Here is a 13978-nt window from a genome sequence, read left to right as displayed (position 1 = left end):
CCTGGAGGGGGTGGGAAGGGGAGGGCCCTCATGTGGGCTTGTGCACATCTATGTTTCCCAGCCATATTCTGCAAGATTGCACCACTTCTGGGGTCTCTTGAAGCCTGAAGAATGTTTCAGGGGGTTCTCAATGGTAACAAAGTCGAGAAAGGCTGCTATAAAGAATATAATACATACCTCATTTAAAATAGTACCTAAATGTATAGAGTACACTAGAAAGGTGCATAATGTTGTATAGAACTGAACTATGATATTAAGAAAGACCCCTTTTATACATCACTCACCACTTGAAATCTCACTTGTTGTTAGTTGTGTTTATAAAATAATTATTAGAAGTCGGCACCCGGGAATTCAAGATAATCCTTCGACTGAACATTAAGCCACAGTAAAGCATGCAAATAGGAATCAAGGCCACAGTTTTCTCTTCACTGATGCAGCTTTATTCTTCAGGAACTAGTACCATTTAAAGGATTAGAATGCAGACTACGAGAAGGAAATTCAACATGGGAAGACTGCTGACCAAACGTGCATCGCCTACAATTTGAGCTCTTTTCCCCACTGGGAGATTCAAACTGGCATAAAGAGGAAGCTGTCCTTTACATGGTTACACTTCCCATGTGGTAAGGTTGCTAGTTCTGGGTTGGGAAATATCTGAAGGTTTGGAGGGTCGGGGCACAGAGAAGCATGGTTTGGGTATAATGCCATAGAGTCCACCCTCCAGAGCAGCCATTTTCTCCATCAATGGATTTTAGTCACAAGGTATAGATAGAACACTCTGTCTGGGAAAATGATGCTCTGTATTCTTGGTGCTTGGGGGGGCCAAAGTGGGAGGGCTCCTGGAGTTCTGGTCCTGCTGGTAGACCTCCTGATGGCACCGGGGTTTGGGCCATTGTGTGACACAAAGCGTTGGACTGGACGGGCCACAGGCCTAATGCAGCATAGCTTCTCATGTTCTTTTGGTTTGCCGCTGTGTGAGATGGGAGGCTGGACTCTATGAACCACAGGTCTCCTCAAGCAGGGCTCCTCTTATGTTATAGTGACCACGTGTCATGGAAACAGCAGGATGGTCCAGACTTTTCACCAAAAGTCCCGCGTCCCAGTCCATTGGCAGAATGTCCCGCAGCATCCGGAGCCACTGCGCTCGAGAGGTGACAGTGAGCCTGGGAGGGAAAAGAGGGAGGGGGTGCTGCCGTGCCACCATCACCACCATCACCACCACTGCCACCACCAGGGAGGGAAGGAGGGAGGGGGCGTCGTCACCTCACGTCCCACCTTACCTCCTTCCAACAATGGTCACTTTATCTTATGTTCTTGTGTACCACAATAGTTGTTTTGAATGCATAACTCAAATTGTAAAGGATGAATGTGGCAACTGGGCATTTCCAAACTGGGTACCCTACAAGTTTGCTTCTCAAGAATTCCAGATCACCTGGAATTTCCTGCCAAGTGCAGATTGAAAGGAATCAAGTTTTCACCTCTGGAATGTTCAAACCACTAATAATATCCCTTAGTAAGGTCCAGCTATATTCGCTCGCCAGCATTAACTGCAACCAGCATTAATCCCCACCTTTTATATATAGTGATTAACACATTTTCCATTTGTTTTTTTTTGGGGGGGGGTATGCTTTAAAGCAGCGGTTCTCAACTTTTTCTCCGCCATGATCCCAACTTCAGCAGCAGCTGGTGCAGCAGCGGCACCATACGTGCATGCATGCAGATGGCGATAATATTTGTGTGTGCGTCCACATGCGCATGCATGCACACAAGACTCAAGGTGGTATGGAGGCAGCCATTGCCATGGGTCTGCTGGCTCCGCTGCCTCTGCCACCTCTGCCCACCGCCGACTGCCACCAACACCCGCCTCCACACACTGCGTCTGCCTGCCACCCGCCGCCGCCAGCTTCTGCAGCGGTGGGCAACCTGGTGATCCCAGAGAAGGGGCCAAGCGATCCCAAATGGGGTTGTGACCCCAAGGTTGAGAACTGCTACTTTAAAGGATCAGCTTGCATACTTGGGAGGGAGGTTATTTTGGTTGGTCCTAATAAAAGAGAAGTTAAATATGCATGGCGAGTTATTGTATATTGAATACTTATGATTGAGGCAAGCATCTAATATTAATGCTCAAGAATTCTATTTTGGAACTTCATTTGAGCCAGTAAATGTTAATACAATCCAACAGGTATTAATGTCCTGTATTTCTCAGCAGCTCAAAGATTTTGCATTAGCTATATATGTATTCAGTGCCCATCATATACATTAAGGTTCTATTTTGGTATTATATATTTGCCAGGTAATGCAGATAATTGAGAATGATGTAATTTAAGTTCCTTGAGAACCGTAAAATTCACCAATATCCCTGAGGCATAAATCTTGCAGTGGTAATTTAGAAGATTCATACATACAACCCTCTCACAAATCCGGACCGTGTGCGCATATTCACATGAAATTTTTAATCTCATGCCTTTTGGGGTATAATTATGCTTTTTGAAATTGCAATCAGGATTCCACCATTGTGGTCAACTTTACATGCTTAATGGAGAAATCCACTGGTTTATACTGCCCACCAAATCAGAAATACAGCTGATAGGCATACGTATTAGAGGATAATTATTACTACCCAACTTTGATCAGAAAAAAATAGGGGAAAGAAATTGAAAAACATTAGAAGGAGCCTCAACTTTTTCTCTTGCCAGTGCAGGCCAAAGTTCTGTTTGAGGTGGACTGATCAATGGATCCTGCCCCTCCCCCCAAATGCTAATAGCCAAAATATTCCAACTTCAATCCAGCCAAGTATATGAAGAAGGATTTTAGACAGCTGAGAGCCAGTTTGGTGTAGTGGTTAGGAGTGCAGACTTCTAATCTGGCATGCTGGGTTTGATTCTCCACTCCCCCACAGGCAGCCAGCTGGGTGATCTTGGGCTCGCCATGGCACTGATAAAACTGTTCTGACCGAGCAGTGATATCAGGGCTCTCTCAGCCTCACCCACCCCACAGGGTGTCTGTTGTGGGGAGAGGACAGGGAAGGCGACTGTAAGCTACTTTGAGCCTCCTTCGGGTAGGGAAAAGCGGCATATAAGAACCAACTCTTCTTCTTCTTCTTCTTCTTCTTCTTCTTCTTCTTCTTCTTCTTCTTCTTCTTCTTCTTCTTCTTCTTCTTCATCTTCATCTTCTTCTATTAGCAGGCAGTTCTGGGCCTCTCTGAAGAGCCAGCTTGGTGTAGTGGTTAAGAGTGGTGACCTATAATCTGGAGAACTAGATTTGATTCCCCATTCCTCTTTTATATGTAACCAGTTGGGTCATACTGGGCTATTCCCAGTTCTCTCAGAGCTCTCTCATCCCCATCTACCTCAGCTGGGTATCATATTTTGGGTAGAGAAAGGGTGGGAGATTTTAAGTCATTTTAAGACTATTTTGGGTAGTAAAAAAGCAGGGTACAAAAAAACCAGCTCTTCTTCTTTTTCTCTCTATATATCCAGAAGTCTCCATGATGGCACAGGGCATAGTGGAGCAGTCTCTAGTATAGCATGGCTCCGCTGATGTCATCGTTTTAGCATCATGCAAGATGTGCATTATTATCCCAGGCATAGGAAAGGACAATGGGTGAGTGGTAAAGCATCTGCTTGGGATGCATAAGGTCCCAGGTTCAACCCCCAACATCTCCAGGTTAAAGAATCAGGTAGCAAGTGATGCATAAAACCTTTATCTAAGGTCCTGCTGCCAGCCTGACTTTGATTACATGTCATTTACTTGGATTTTAGTAAAGCTTTTGACAAGGTTCCCCATGATGTTCTGATGGATAAGTTGAAGGACTGCAATCTGGATTTTCAGATCGTTAGGTGGATAGGGAATTGGTTAGAGAATCGCACTCAAAGAGTTGTTGTCAATGGTGTTTCATCAGAATGGAGAGAGGTGAGTAGCGGGGTACCTCAGGGCTCGGTGCTCGGCCCGGTACTTTTTAACATATTTATTAATGATCTAGATGAGGGGGTGGAGGGACTACTCATCAAGTTTGCAGATGACACCAAATTGGGAGGACTGGCAAATACTCCGGAAGATAGAGACAGAGTTCAACGAGATCTGAACACAATGGAAAAATGGGCAAATGAGAACAAGATGCAATTTAATAAAGATAAGTGTAAAGTTCTGCATCTGGGTCAGAAAAATGAAAAGCATGCCTACTGGATGGGGGATACGCTTCTAGGTAGCACTGTGTGTGAACGAGACCTTGGGGTACTTGTGGATTGTAAACTAAACATGAGCAGGCAGTGTGATGCAGCGGTAAAAAAGGCAAATGCCATTTTGGGCTGTATCAACAGAGGCATCACATCAAAATCACAAGATGTCATAGTCCCATTGTATACGGCACTGGTCAGACCACACCTGGAGTACTGTGTGCAGTTCTGGAGGCCTCACTTCAAGAAGGACATCGATAAAATTGAAAGGGTACAGAGGAGAGCGACGAAGATGATCTGGGGCCAAGGGACCAAGCCCTATGAAGTTAGGTTGAGGGACTTGGGAATGTTCAGCCTGGAGAAAAGGAGGTTGAGAGGGGACATGATAGCCCTCTTTAAGTATTTGAAAGGTTGTCCATTGGAGGAGGGCAGGATGCTGTTTCTGCTGGCTGCAGAGGAAAGGACACGCAGTAATGGGTTTAAACTTCAAGTACAACGATATAGGCTAGATATCAGGAAAAAGTTTTTCTCAGTCAGAGTCGTTCAGCAGTGGAATAGGCTGCCTAAGGAGGTGGTGAGTGCCCCCTCACTGGAAGTCTTCAAGCAAAGGTTGGATACACACTTTTCTTGGATGCTTTAGGATGCTTAGGGCTAATCCTGCGTTGAGCAGGGGGTTGGACTAGATGGCCTGTATGGCCCCTTCCAACTCTATGATTCTATGATTCTATGATTCTATGATTCTATGATTGACCAATAATCTGACCCACCGTAAGACATCTTCATGTGTTTATTTTCAAACACATCTCTCTGTGCATGTGAAACCCATTTTGCACCCTCTCTAGATCTGTGATGATTGAACACAGTCCTATTCGCTGGCAGGGGCTCATGGGAATTGTAGTCCATGAACATCTGGAGGACCACAGGTTGACTACCCCTGCTCTAGGAGTTCTTAGAGCATCATGTGACACCATCTCCAGAAGCCTCCCAGATGGCAACTCTCACATAAGGGGTGACATTTTATACCCAGCCTGGTCAGAAAAGTGTTTTCTTATGAGCTAGCTTGATCTCATCATATCTTAGAAGCCAAATAGGGTCAGCCTCGGTTAGTATTCAGATGGGAGACCACCAGGGAAGTCCAGGGTTGCTAGACAGAGGCAGGCAATGGCAAATTGCTTCTATTAATCTCTTCCCTTGAAAACCATGTTTGAGTTGCTAGCTCTGGCTTGGGAAATACCTGGAGACTTTGGGGGCAGCACTGGGAGTGGGCAGAATTTGGAGGAGGGAGAGACATCAGGGTTGTCTAATGCTATGGAGTCTACCCTTCAAAGCAGCCATTTTCTCAAGGGGAACCCATCTCTTTAATCTGAAGATGGCCTGTAATTATGTGGGATCCCCAAGTCCCATCTGGGAACTAACACCCTAATGCTGCAACTTTATGGATGAATTAAAAAAAAAAAAGGAAACCAAAGTACATCTCCTCTCACCTGAGGGTTCTTTTCCACATTTTAAGTGCCCAGACCTAGACATGCATGTGTAGAGTGGTTAAATTAATGTACAAAGCACCGTTAATAGCAGCATGGCTTGTATAACTCTATGGGAGAATACAACATTAACCTTTGTTAGGTTCTAAAAAGAATCATTAGAAATTTGCTGATGAATATTTGGCTGCCTCAAAGTCAACAATAAATTTGCCTCGCGCACATTACTCTCCTGGAAAATAGGAGGCCACATAACTATAAAAGGAAATAAATACCCTGCTGATTGCCTCCTTCCTTTTGGAATGTAGTTCTCACATTCTGTCTCGGTATAGGCAGCGCGGAATAATGAGAGGTTTTATTTCTTGAGTGATTAAAGCCGCAGCTGTTGCTGCTTATTGAATTGCTTTAACCCACAAAGTGAATTAAAGAACATGGTTCTTAGTTTTACGCTACATGTTTTATGTGGCTCCCATGGATATCTAGGGCCGACTCCTGTATTACTTACAAATGTGCAGCAGAAAAGACCAAGAGTCCAGGCACACCTTAAACACTAACAATATGTGCAGCAAGGGATGCGCTTTTGTGAGTCTAGGCCAGGGGTGGGCAAACTGTGGCCCTCCAGATGCCCATGGACTACAATTCCCATCAGCCCCTGTCAGCATTTGCTGGCAGGGGCTCATGGGAATTGTAGTTCATGGACATCTGGAGGGCCACAGTTTGCCCACCCCTGGTCTAGGCTCACTTCTTCAGATACAGATAGACAAACATGGCTACCCACCTCGATCTATCTAACAAATGTGTATAAGATGGATATCCCTTCGTGGGGGGAAATGCCCTTTGGAATTAGGATTGGCTGAGGATGACTTGGAAACCATAGAGTTTCTGGTGTTTCCTAGAGATACCATATGTTACTTTCCCCCTTTTCAAATCTTGTCATGCTGTTTCTCCAAGATGTGATGGTCGAAGACGGCAACCCATGGGACATCTCTGACCATAGTTGGAGACCTGGCAGCCCTACTTTCGTGAAGGGAGATAGAAGAAAAGGGTTATTTGGTGGGCAGAGACTTAACCATTCTCTACCCTCCATTTCCTTGCTCCAAATGGCCCCAGATTGCCTAGCTCTGTTGGTTCCATGTTATGTATGTATTTGGGAGGCTCGAATACAGTTAACAAGGTGACACAACAGGTTGGGTTATATTATATTGTTATAGAGAAGTCTGAACATATTTGGATACTTCTTCTGATTCTGTGAACTTAGGCAGTTTGTAAGTGGGTGGGCAGAAGGGATTGTGTGGGTGCTTGGCTCTTGTGGCCCTTTCTTGCATGTTCAGGGAAATGCCGATTGCCACTGAGGGTTGGGAGAGAAATTTCCTCCAGGCCAGACTGGCCAGGGATCCTGGATATATTTTTTTGGGGGGGGGGGGAGAAGGATCATCTGGGCATGAAATTGGGGTCGCTGTGAGTGAGCAGGTAGTTGTGACTTTCCTGCATTCTGCAGGGGGTTGGACTAGATGACTCTGGAAGTCCCTTCCAACTATGATTCGATTTAGATCCCGTGACAGGAGCTGTGAATGGCTTAGACAGATCTTGAAAATGTTTGAAATAATAATTAAAAAACTACCCTGAACTAGCCCTGTTCCATTAGCCGGGATAGTTTGATCATTGTTGATTGAAAGTGTCAAAAAATCACAAATGACTTGGGCAACTTGTCGGGTTTTCAGAGGTGGTTTGCCATTGCCTGTCTCTGTGTAGCAGCCTTGGACTTCCTCCATGTCACCCTTCCAAGGACTAACTAGGGTGTAAACTGCATGGAGCTTTTATTCCAACCCCAGATCGATTCAGTCCCTGCCCTCTACAGAGAATGCAACTTCCGTTTGGATTTGGGGCTATTTAAATTTTTCGTCTGCAGCAAGAAGGATTGATCCAGAGTGACCCTACCTTTATTGTACGATATCTTAGAGTGCTTTTAATCCTCAATATTTAAAGGCTGTTTTGAATCTGGGCTCTCCTCTGTGGTAGAGGACCCGTGATTGGCCACAGGTGGTCATGTGACAAACTTGCCTTAAAGGAGAAGCCCCTAATTTCTCTCAACTTCTGTAGGCCCAGGATTTTTCTCAGTTCTCTGCCTTTTCCGATCATCTCCCCCCCCCCCTCCAAGAAAAGAAAGAGGCTCCCTGCCTGGCTCCTCTCCCCCCCTTCAAGAAAAGAAAGAAAGAGGCTTGGCTCCCCCCCCCCTTCTGAACTACCCTAACCACGTGCAGAACACTTTCCAGTTTCAATGTGGGGGGGAGAGGAAGATCCGAGTTCAAATCGATCTGAATTCAACAGGATTGACAATGGAATAAACAAATTAAGTGCAGACTCTGCCCAGGACTGACCTGCTTGGCTTTCATAGTTGGCGCGATCAGGCTAGCTTGGTCCACCCAGGTTTCTCATTATTTATTTATTTAATTGCTAACCGGGGTGGGGGGTGGGGGTGGAATTCGTCCAGGCCTTCTCCTCTGCTGTCATGATTTGGCACTCTTAACTAAGGATGTCGGAGATAGTTTGCACAATGCAAACCCTGAAATAAATTAGTTCCTTTGAATGAAATAATTGAATGAAACTCAGAGAGAGTTTAGCACCTGGGCTGATAAGCAGGGCTTCCTATCTTTAGACAAAGAACGATTGAGAGATCAAAAGCAATTATAGCTCATATCCATAGAAACGAGGGACAAGTCTGGCGGGGGGGGGGGGAGGCAACTTACTGCTATTTATCCGTTTTTCTTATACCGTTATTGTCATGCGTAAGATCCTTTTAACCGAAGGAAACGGCAGCAGAGTTGCAGTTGCTAATCCGCCAGCAGTTTGAGAACTCGTGATTCTCTGCTGGTGGTGATTGCGGCATTAAAGGTTTTTAAATTGAATCTGAATAAAATTTAAGCCAATAAGTCCCACTGCTCCATTAAGCTTTCACTTTGCCATCGACACTTTTAAATATCTGTATATCTGTAGGAATTTCAGAGAAATTTAAAATATCTTGATAAGAGTCACAATGTTTCCTGAGGTCTACTCAATTCACAGAGCCTTAAAAACCTCCGCCTGGGGCAATTGGCTGTTCCGGTGTGGAATCTGGGTCCCCGAACATTTTGAGGAGAGAAGAAGACCAGGTTCTTTGTGCTCCATTGTTTATGAGCTGCAAACCATGACTGCAGGGCATGCTCTTCGATTTAGCACTGATGTTGTTTGAATGGAGTTTGAATGGACCATTATTAGGTGGGGTTTAGGGGGCCATCCCTGATCGGAGGCAGGGGCTGTCTAGGGAGGGGCTGCAGCTCAGTGGCTGAGCATCTGCTAGAAATGCAGAAGGTTCAGTCCTCAGCATCCCCACTCAAAAAGATCAGGTAGGCAGTGACATAAAAGACCTCTGCCTGAGAGCCCGGAGAACTGCTGCCAATTGATGGTACTGCTGCCTTTGATGCACCAGTGTTCTGATGCAGCACAAGGCACTTTCAAGTCTTCATGCCTATTTTTGGGGAAACGCCAAAGCTGTCTGGCTTCCATGGAAACATCATACCTGCTTTGTAAACATGCCTGTTTTAGATGGGAAGGAAGGAGTGCATTCTAACCCGGCCATTGCCATGAATACAGGAGCCACCATATTAGTCACAACGAGCCGGATCAAACTTGTATAGGTCCCATGAGAGTTTCTTCAATAAAAATCAAGCAATAAATACTACAATTATAAAGCCTTTGGTATTCAGGAATGGGAAGCTCTTTGGAGTCAGTCAGTCTCCAAGATGGCACATGTATTTCTTCAGGGTGCATGAGCATCTTTGGCTTTGATCTTGGGCATGCCAGCCTCCAGGTAAGGCCTGGGGATCCCCCAGAATTATAGCTCTTCTGCAGCCCACAGAAATAAGTTTGCCTGGGGGGGGGGGAGCTGCTTTGGAGTGTGGACTTTCTGGCATTCTATGCTACCAAGGTCCTTTCCTCCCCAGGCTCCACCACAGGGGCTGGCAACTCTACCCTCCCGTCAGATTTAAAAGCAAAGCAGGGTTGGCCCTGGTTCATAATTGGATGACCAACCACAAAGGAACACCAGGGCTGCTACACAGAGGCAGGAAATGGCAGACCACCTCTGAAGCCCATGGTTGGGAGTATAACTGTCTACACACCACTCTCAGATCTTTCCCCTTCCCACCCCATCCAGGACCTTCATTGGCCATTTGGAAAGAGTCGATATGACCACGTATAGTCATATCACCTAATAAATGTTTAACAATTTATTAAAAATACATAAAAGATTGACTCACACCCATTCAGGAAACCCTCCCGGGACAGTCAAGAAACCTCAGGGTTTCATGAAACCTTGGTTGAGAAAACCTGATTTAAACATACCCGACTGCCCAGTTTTAGTAAGCTAGATACTGATTCTAATTGTGGCTTGCCCAGCACCCAAAGACAGCTTCCTGGGATGTCCAAGTTCAAGAGGTGCCAAGCAACTCTCAAAGGAAGCCCAACTGTCCTGTAACTCTTAACTAAGCATGGACGATTTGTACCCAAATCAGCTCCGATTCATGCACGAATCAGCCGAATCAAATCTGAATCTCCATTCTGCCATTAGCTTCAATGGTCAAATCAAGCCTATCTGATTCTCCATTTGGCAATTTGGGCAAGCCACATGGCCATTTAACATTTAAAGGGAAGCAAGAAGAAAAAGGGAAACGCTCTCATCTTTCCCGCTCTTGTTTTCCCTCCTATCCTTGGGGGTCGGGGGGTGGCATCCTCTCCAGACCAACAGCTATGCTCCAGAGTGGGAGCTTAGCCAGTCACTGCAAAGCATTTGGGGAAAGTGTCAATCATACAGGCAGACATATTATCCCCCCTGCATTAATGTCACCGCAACAAGCTCTTTCCCTCCCACTGTTTTCTTAATGAGCACGAAAGGAAAGTTGCAGTGGAGAAAACAGGATGTCAGGGGGAAGGGGAGTCCAGTGTGGTGCAGTGGTTAAAAGTAAAGGTAAAGGTAAAGGTATCCCCTGTGCAAGCACCGAGTCATGTCTGACCCTTGGGGTGACGCCCTCTAGCGTTTTCATGGCAGACTCAATACGGGGTGGTTTGCCAGTGCCTTCCCCAGTCATGACCATTTACCCCCCAGCAGCAAGCTGGGTACTCATTTTACCGACCTCGGAAGGATGGAAGGCTGAGTCAACCTTGAGCCGGCTGCTGGGATCGAACTCCCAACCTCATGGGCAAAGCTTTCAGACGGATGCCTTACCACTCTGCGCCACATGAGGCTCTGTGGTTAAAAGAGGTGGCTTCTAATCTAGCGAGCCAGGTTTGATTCCCTGCTCCTCCACATGTAGCCAACTGGGCTAGTCACAGGCCTGATAGTGTTGCTCTTCCCGAACAGAGCTCTCTCAGCCTCACCTACCTTACAGGATGCCTGCTGTGCTGGGAGGAAGGGAAGGCAATTGTATGCTGCTTTGAGAATCTCTGGGGCAGTTAAAAGTGGGAGATAAAAACCAACTCTTCTTCAGTACCCCTTCTATGGTAGCCATACAGCTGTTTGAGCTGCTTGAGCCAGCCCTAATTTAATAAAACAGCAATTTGCCTACTGTTTGCCTTCATTTACAGTGAATACAAGAACTCTGAAATGAGTAGAGAACCAGAGAACCAGAACTTCAGTTCATAAGGCTAGCATCTTTTGCATCAAACAGGATAAAAAAAACCCTTCCTTTCTTTTTGTCAGCAAAGTTTCAATGCTGACAAATAAGTTAGAAAGAAATAGCAGTGAAATCTCACTCAAGTGCTCTTAAAGTAGGTAGGAAGCATTTATTTTCTCTTCAGATTACTGAGATTTCTCCTCCACCCCCCCCCCCGATTGAAAATACTTTGAACTTTAACAGAATTGAAAACTAGGGAGGAAAGGCAGTGTTCTGTATGTAAATAACCTACTGTAACATTTCCATTAACGTTATCCAGGTTTCACGTGAAGTAGCATCCTATTTCCAGCAGAGAGCCTGTTTTTTTTTTTTTAAGGGTGTGCAAAATGACATCTTTCCCACCTCAATATTTCTTCACTGTAATAAAAATCTTCCTAAACAGCATTAATCTGGGTGGTTGATAGGGAGGTCAGTGCATCTAAGAGCCTTTTCCAGCACAATCTAGAAGGATGTACCTATTTGCGGTATTTTATGTACTTCTCGTGGGATCATAAAAACAAGACCAATAATCATGATTAATTTTTCCCGGCCCAAATAAAACCACTCGATAAAACTAATTTGATGCTAATCGAGATGCAAACGGTGCTGAAATGGGATCCAAAGTGTTTTACAGCCATCCTCTTTTTGACTTTTAAAACTATGACACACACACACACACACACACACTCCCATGAACTCAATTTCTACCACTCATTATTCAAAACTGAGAATAAAATCCATTGGAGAGCAAGGTGAGGCTTCTTTAACCAAGAACAGAGTCAGTGGCTAAGAAGGTCAGACAATATTTTAGCCATATATTTCTCTTATATTTTGCCATTTTGCACCATTTCTTCCTCCGTGTCTCTTGCCACAGATTTAGTGGTCCACTACATACTGCATACTAAATAGTTTTATACTCAATAGCCCAGGCAAGTTTGTTCCCATCATATTTTGGAAGCTAAGCGGGGTTGACTCTGAGTGTTATTGGGACTGGAGGCCTCCAAGGATTTGGGTGGCGGTTCCTCCCAGGAACGCTCGGAGTCATGATGCAGGAAATGACAGACCACTTCTGAACATCCCTTGCCTGGCTACACATACATACACCATCAGATAAATTAAATACATAATGGTAGTAGACTGCAGGGATGCCCCACAATTTCTGTGCCTGTGGGCACATTTGACATTCTGACGCAGGGAGGTGGGCCCAATGACAAAATGGCTCCCTCACACAGAGGAGGTCTAAGAGCAGGACAGAAGAGGGGTAATTAAAAATTGGTGAATTGAGGAAGAATAAAACATGTACCATGGTGGCAGCTGCTGCCTAAAACAATGTTATTTAATTTGCATAGCAAATCAGGACTTCTGTGGCAAATTAGAAGTCCTGCTAGCAAAGAGACCCGCCTAGCCCCACCCACTTTCTACCAACACTTGGTGGACACAACAAGAAGTGTAGATGGCCTCCAAAGTACCAAGCAACATCACCCCAGGGACCCTTGGCATACCCCCTCTGATCAAGGGGCTGGATGACCATCACAGAATCACAGAATCATAGAGTTGGAAGGGGCAACACAGGCCATCTAGTCCAACCCCCTGCTCAACGCAGGATCAGCCCAAAGCATCCTGAAGCATCCAAGAAAAGTGTGTATCCAACCTTTGCTTGAAGACTGCCAGTGAGGGGGAGCTCACCACCTCTTTAGGCATCCTCATCTCCCCTCAGCCTGAAGGAAAGTTAGGGCATGTATAGTTACCTTATTTATTACATTTATTTATTACATTTATTTATGTTGCTAGACAACAGAGAGTGCCCTTTCCGAAGGGCATAGAAGATTCCGTCTCTGTTAACCTTCCTGGCATAGCCATTATCATTCCGTTTCACCTGCAATTGTAAAGTGGTTGGGTTTACAATGAAGGGTGTTACTCTGAAAACTGTAATCCCTTAAACGTTTTCTTTTGGAAGCAATTTCTTGACTTCTTACCAGACCACAAAGGTGCTGTCATTTATTGATTAGAATCCCCCTCCCAGCTCTCCAGTTGGAGAAGGTAATTTAGGGAAGGGATCTAAGGTAGGCAGGATTCTACTGGGTTACATTTATAGCACCTCTCCTACTTTCTGACTGGGGTATACAGACTCTGAGCTCCACCCCAAGTCATATATTGACTCTCCAAAGTTGATACACACAAATCTTGTGGGCTCAAATGGACTGCTGAGCTCACATCTAGCTGTACTACTAGAGACTAACACAGGTACCTTCTGAAATTCATCCCCATGCCTGTTTTATGCCAACTTAGTGTGTTTAAACAATAAAGCTGAGGCCATGTTCATTCCATCCAAGGTCTATGCATCCTTCTTCCACCCAAGAGGCCTGCCTGCAAGTCAACTTACAGTTGCCTACCCTTCCTCCCCCCAAAACAGATGCCCTGCGAGAGAGATAAGGCTGAGAGAGCTCTGAGAGAACTGTGACTTGCCCCAGAACACCCAGCTGGCTGCACGTGGAGGAGCAGGGAATCAAACCCGGTTCTCCAGATTAGAGACCGCTGCACTTAACGACTACACCAAGCTTGGAAACAATGGCTGCTTTTAAGACAGACTCTGCGGTATTGTGTCCCAGTGAAGCTCCACCCACCTCAGGCTCCACCCCTG

General features: G+C 45.4%; 1 long non-coding RNA gene across 1 annotated transcript in view; it reads left to right on the top strand.

Moving 5' to 3' along the window:
• Positions 1–477: 477 nt before the first annotated feature.
• Positions 478–13978, top strand: part of LOC143840795 (uncharacterized) — a 74292-nt gene continuing 60791 nt past the window's right edge. The window contains exon 1 of the long non-coding RNA XR_013232421.1: positions 478–620. This is a non-coding gene — a long non-coding RNA (uncharacterized LOC143840795). The remainder of the gene's footprint in view (positions 621–13978) is intronic.

This window comes from Paroedura picta, chromosome 6, assembly GCF_049243985.1.
Source record: "Paroedura picta isolate Pp20150507F chromosome 6, Ppicta_v3.0, whole genome shotgun sequence".
NCBI lineage: Eukaryota > Metazoa > Chordata > Lepidosauria > Squamata > Gekkonidae > Paroedura > Paroedura picta.
Note: the sequence above shows the minus strand (reverse complement) of the source record. Positions and strands in the feature narration are given on the sequence as shown.